Source organism: Camellia sinensis, chromosome 12, assembly GCF_055761805.1.
Source record: "Camellia sinensis isolate YWXY chromosome 12, ASM5576180v1, whole genome shotgun sequence".
Lineage (NCBI taxonomy): Eukaryota > Viridiplantae > Streptophyta > Magnoliopsida > Ericales > Theaceae > Camellia > Camellia sinensis.
Genome location: NC_138972.1, coordinates 84969676 through 84976325, shown reverse-complemented (window position 1 = coordinate 84976325; position 6650 = coordinate 84969676).

The window sequence follows — 6650 nt, the reverse complement described above, 5'->3', positions numbered from 1 at the left end:
GTAATTGTAAGTTATTTTTTGTTATTTAAAATGTTTTATTAAATTATTTTCCATACAATTGTAATTGTAAGTTATTTTTTGTTATTTAAAATGTTTTATTAAATTATTTTCCATTTTCCAGTGCTTAGTTCTTATCTGATGTGTTGAATTTTGACTTCGTAATCCATCTCCTTCATATATGCTGCTTCCGCCTTTTTGGTAGCATATATATGAAGGAGATGGATAAAACATCAAACATCAAAATTCGAACACATTTAATCATTAACTGAAACTTAAAATATTAAAAACATTTAACTGCTTAAAAACATTTAACTTAACTTACAATTGTATTAGTAGCAACTGCAAGGATCTTAAATAGGTACAACGGGGAAACAGGTAAGGCTCTCAGAACACTCTGGTTTTTCTTACAACAATGAAGGAGAAGAAAATTGAAGAATGCCTGAATGCTTACAACTGATTACAATATAAAGAAATAAAAAGTAAAACAGTAAACATGTGACTTCTGAAAGCAGCTGGCCGAGCATGTGAAAAGCAGATGCTGTCGGTTGCTTTCGGTTGATTGATTGAATAGTTGAGCAGCTTTGAACAAAAGTTGACTAGGTGAACAGTGATGGTGAATAGTAAAACACTTTCGGTGGAACATGTGAGTTATGGAATCAATATAAATACAAATTGGCAGCTTTTCTCAAAAGAGTATTGATTGAAGCTAATTTGTATCTATATGGAATCCAATGTTGATCAGATAAATGGATCTTGAGCATCTTGAAACTCTGGTCCGGAATATTGATTGGTTGATTCTTCAGAGGAATGGATCTGAGCTGAATCATCTGAATTGTCTGAATCGGTGGATTGGGCTTTAGCTTGATTCAACAGTTGATGGGCTAACTGGATCATGTCTGCTTTGGATGATTGGGCTTTACTTTTGGATTTACCTTTGGTCTGAACAGGAGGTGGAATGGGCTTTGCCTTGTCTTTGGACTGTGCTTTGGGCTTGGATTGGGCTGGTTGAGCAGTAACAGCTTTGGACTTTGATTTTGTTGATTTGGGCTTGGAGCCACTAGATGAGGGGCTGCCAAGGTTGACTGGAGGAAAACTGGGCTGGCTTCCTTGAGTGATTGCAGCAGTTGGGTTCTGCTGGGCTTGAGCAAGAGCAGGAGTTGGAGCATATTGATCAGGTGGAAATTCTGCTGGAACAATTTCAAGAATTCTGGGAACATTGAATTTGTCCCACCATTTAACTGTGTGTTGGCGGATGATAATATTATCATCAATCCCATAATGCCATTTGAATATCCATGGAATCTTGTATTTGGCAATGAATATGAGTAATAAGGGAAATTGCTTCTGGTGAGCAGAAAATGGGTAAACAGAGTTGAAATAACGAATTATATTTTTGAGATCATCAGGAAGGATAGCTGAAATGGCGCCATAGTGAGACCACCATCTCAAAAACCAAGTTGGTAACTCAGATTTGAATTTTTGATCAAATGAGATGAACCAGGAATGACTAAAAGTTTCATTTTGGTACAAGAAAATCTTGAACCAAGCATCAACGTAATCATGATAATTGTATGGAATAGAATGACCAGGTAGATCACGAAGCTGGTTAGGATTTCCCCATTCAGCCATGGAAACAATGTTGTGAATATAAAGTGAATGGTATAGGACCTTATAGGCATAGGTGCGGTCCTGAATTGGCTTGATTAGGATGGAATGTTGGTTGATTAAAATATCCTTGTAATAGGCTAGAGTTTTCTCTGGATGGGAAAGGGTGAAATGGCATCCAGTGCCAAAATGGAATTTAGCAATGTCATTGATGGTTTGATTTCTTGGGTGACTGGGTTCTTTATAGAACAGGTTGGTAACATGTGAATTGGTATATTCAGATCGAGATGATTTAATAGGGTTAACTGGGAATGGAGTAACTGAAACTGATTGGCTAGATACAAAAGGATCAGAGGCCAATATAGATGAATAATCAGGGCGTTGAATAGTACCAAGGGTTTGGTAACGGTTAATGAGATCAAGTGAATAAGAGGGGGAAACTGACTCCAAAGGAGGAGGGACAATGAGTTGATTTGGTTTATTGGAAGAGGAGGCCAAAGCCTTTGAAGGAGGCCTTGGACGAGACATCTGTGAAATAATAAACAGTGATTAGCAACCAGAAAGGAGATCAAGATAATCTTGATGACGATGTAAACAATTGTAGTTGTGAGCAAGTAAATTGCGGCGAGCTAGAATTTGGTGGTAATTGATGTATTGGGCTCGTTTGGTAGTAGGTCTAGCTGATTTGAGGCGGTGAATGCGATGGGTAAGTTGTTTAATGAGGGTTTTGAAATAGGTGATTCGGGATTTATGGTAAGCAGTAAATGGTGTAGTCATCCCTTACCCCCCTGTAAAAATTCCCGGGTAAGAAAATCAGGTAGGGAATTTTGACAACCAGGTATATAGGTAATATCAAAATCAAAAATACTTAAAATAGCTTGCCAACGGGCAAAAATTTGCTTACTAGCAAGATTTTGAACATCTTTTTCTAAAATAAATTTGGCAGATTTGCAATCAACACGAAGTAAGAATTTTTGATTTAAAACATCATCTTGAAATTTTTGAATACATAAAACAGTAGATAAAAGTTCTTTTTTAATAGTACTATAATTAAATTGAGCTTTATTCCAGACACCAGAATGATAGCGAACAATTTGTTCAGATGATTGAGGAGTAAGTTGCTGAAGGAGAATGCCACCATAACCGATATCGGAGGCATCAGTTTGAACAATTTTGAATGAATTTTCAGTGGGAATACCAAGACAAGGAAGAGACTTAACATATTGTTTGACCTGTTTAACAATAGAAGTATGAACAGAAGACCAAGGAGGAGGATTATCTTTTAGCCTATCAAATAGGGGTTGGCAAGTTTTCCTAAGGTCTTTATAAAACTCAGCAATGTAATTGAGGGAACCTAAGAACCTTTGTAATTGAGTTTTATCAAGGATTTCATCAGGGAATTTGGAAGCAAATTCAATGGATCTACTAATGGGTAGGATGGTATTATGATGAATATCATATCCTAAAAACCTGACTTTGGTTTGAAATAATTTAATTTTAGGAGCAGAAATGACGAGACCATGACTTTTGATGGTGTAATAGAATGCATTTAAATGCTTCCAATGTTCACTAAGTGATTTTGAAAAAATTAAGATGTCATCAATGTAAACAATGGAAAAATGACTAAATGGGTTAAATATGTCATTCATGATATGCTGAAATTCACTAGGAGCATTTTTTAAACCAAATGGCATGACATTCCATTCATATTGACCAAAGGGTGTATTAAATGCAGTTTTATATCTATCGTTGGGATGAATTTGAATTTGCCAAAAACCACTTTTTAAGTCGAATTTACTGAAAATAACGGCTTGACTAAGTCGTTTAATTAAATCTTTTTTATTAGGAATAGGATACCGAATCCATTCTAAAACAGAATTTAATGGTTTGTAATTAATAACAAGTCGAGGGACACCACGTTCTAATTCAGCATTCTTATTAACATAAAAAGCAGGACAGGACCAAGGTGACTTACTTGGGCTAATTATACGATTTTTTTAATAATTCATTAATTTCTTTTTTACACATTTCAAGTAATTCATGATTCATTTGAATAGGTCGAGATTTAGTAGGAATTTGAGATTCATGAAAATCTTTAATATAGGGTAAAGTAACGACATGTTTTTTCCTATGCCAGAATGCAGTAGGCAAAGTGGAGCAGACAGTTGATTTAAGTTTTAAGTTAAAATCATTGATTTGAGAGACAAGAACTGGATTAGTTAATTGTTGGTCTACTCGTTTGTGATTAATTTCTTCTTTAAGAAATTTTAAATGCCGAGTTAGGCGATTAATTTGATGAGAAATAGAGCAATCTTTTAATTGATTTAAGTGTAATAATTCAGGAGGAGATAAAAACTTAAATGTAACTGGTTGGCCTAAAACATGTGTAGTAATTCCTGTACTAGATGTAGTAAAGGGATATAGTAAATATATAAATGGGGAACCCAAAATAATTTTATCTGTCATATTAGTGACTAAAACAAAAGAGGTTTTAAAACATACATTATCTTGGCAAACATGTACTTTTGGTAATTTATATTTGATATGCATTTTAGTACCATTAGCAGAAGTTAATTTTTCTTGACATTTTTCATAATATGTAGTAGGAAGTAATCCTTCTTGGATACAATTTAAATCAGCACCAGTATCAATTAAAGAAATTAATTCAAATTCAAAATCATTAACAATTATTTTGATTTTAGAATACCATTTTTGAATGTAAAGTTTGTTGATTAAACTTAATTGTTTTTCTTCAGGATTATTGGAGTGTGATCGATTATCAAATATTAAATTCTCAGGATTAGTAGGATCAGATTCATGATCAGATTCATGTGGGGATTCTTGTTCATTGGTTTGGAAATTATCTAAACTTTTATCAAGTTTTAAAGTAATAATTTCATCTTCTAATTTTTTATCTTTATGTTGTAATTGTTTGATTGTTTGTTTAATCTGATTAATTTCTTGTTGTAAATCTTGTAATGTGACTTCTTTTTGTTTATTTTTAAATCTTTCTAAAGTTTTGGATAGACTAATTATAGGTTTATCAAATTTAGGTTTGGAATCTGAATGAATTAAGAGGGATTTTAATTTATCAGTATATTTTTGTTTTAACTTGGGATCATCTAATTTACTAATTAGGTCAATTAAAGCAGATTCTTCTTGAGTAGTTTTGGTAAGGACAGTAATTTGTTTAACGGGTTTACAACAAACGTCATTACAACCTATTGTAATATCATTATCGGAATTATCACTAGGTGAATGGTAGTCGGACAGTAATTTTTTTAATTAAAAAATTTTAAAATCTCAATTTCTTATATAGAGTGAAATTTTACGTACTGTAAATGTAAAATAAATTAAATTTCACAGTATCATATGAAGTCTTAAAGATATTTTATAAAATTCATAATTTTTTATTGAATGACTTTTGTAATTCTATGAATAAGAAAGATATGAATATTTTTTTGAAAAGTAGCGAATATACACACTAGTTTTTACACTTTTTAGAAACTAAAAGGGAGATTTATGTCGAACAGTGGCCAAGCTAAACTAACACGGAGCCTGGTGTTGGGCCAAGTTAAACCAACATGAAGCACGGTGTTGCTAAACCAACACCAAGTATGGTATTAGGCCGAACTAAACTAACACATAGTATAGGCCAGGCCAGGCCGTCATAGAGCATGATGTCGGGCCTAACTATCTTTAGCATCGCAGTATTAAGAGCCATAGTAGGGCCACAAGTCGGCCGAGCTAATAATAGTTTGAACCAGGCGCGTAGGACAAGTGATACGCCTTAGGGCCACGTTATGTGGCCGAGATGACAAACGGCGTGTCCACGGTTGACTGGCTTGAGGTGATGTTGTTAAGGTTTTGGGCGAGCGTTCCTACTCAGAGCCCAGCATAATTTAACTCGGCTGGTCAAAGTTAGTGCCTTTGGTGCCACAAGTAATAGCTCGGTAGGGGTCCTCCATGTGGACCAATGGCAAGAGAAGAGGAATCTACTCTGGATATGAATCAATACCATTTGGCAGTTTAGCCAATGTTGTTTGGCAATATTGATGCATACACATGTAAAGGAAAGAAGGGGCAGTACATTCACTCGTCCAGAGAAGTACAATAGAGGTGATGCGCACACAATCTGGGGTTGCATGGCCAGCCTAGATAAGGAGGCGTAAGTAGACTTATGGTGATTTTTTTTTCTCCCTCAAAAATATATAATTTGATATAATATATATATATATATATATATATAACAAAATAAATCATATTGTAAAAGATAAATTAGATTAGATACTGTAATGAAATATTTTTCTATAATCAAGTTACAAATTGAATTAGGATTCTATTGCCAAATTTGGAGATACATTAAAAAGGGATTTTTTTGATCATTTTGAAAACTATGGGGCTAAATGAAATTGTAAATTATCAATAGGACCAAATGGGATACAAGTTCTAATTATGGGATTTATGAATGAAAACCCACTTATTTTTAAGTCATAGAAAGAAATATATACATGTATATTTAAATACTTTTATTATAATTTATTATTCTTATAATTTATTTTTTAACAATATAATTTAAAAATAAAAATAATATAAATGAATGGGCCTAGTTGGGCTAAAACTCCATGTTCCATGGCTAACTCAAAATTTTAACCCAACCTACACTATGCACAATTTTTTTTTCTTTTTTCTTTTTTTGTCTTTTTCAAGTCCTAAAAATATCAAACTAGGTTTAACTGGCCATCAAGCCCATGACCACTCCTAAATTAGGATTGTTTGAGTCTCTTCGATTGTAAATTTTAAATCTAGTTTCACTTTAATTTTCATAATTTTAATTTCATCAATTTTAACTTAATATTTTCAATTATATTTTAATGTAATTCCTCCCGTCATCAATTGTTATTTAACGTTGTTAGAAGGATAAATGAAGTCCCAAAAGAATAAAGCTTAAGACCCCCAGTGGGGGTACTGGGGGTCACTCCTGATTGGCCAAAAAAACTGTTTTTTTTTTTTTTTTTTTTTTCTTTGGTTTCAGCCACTTGGAG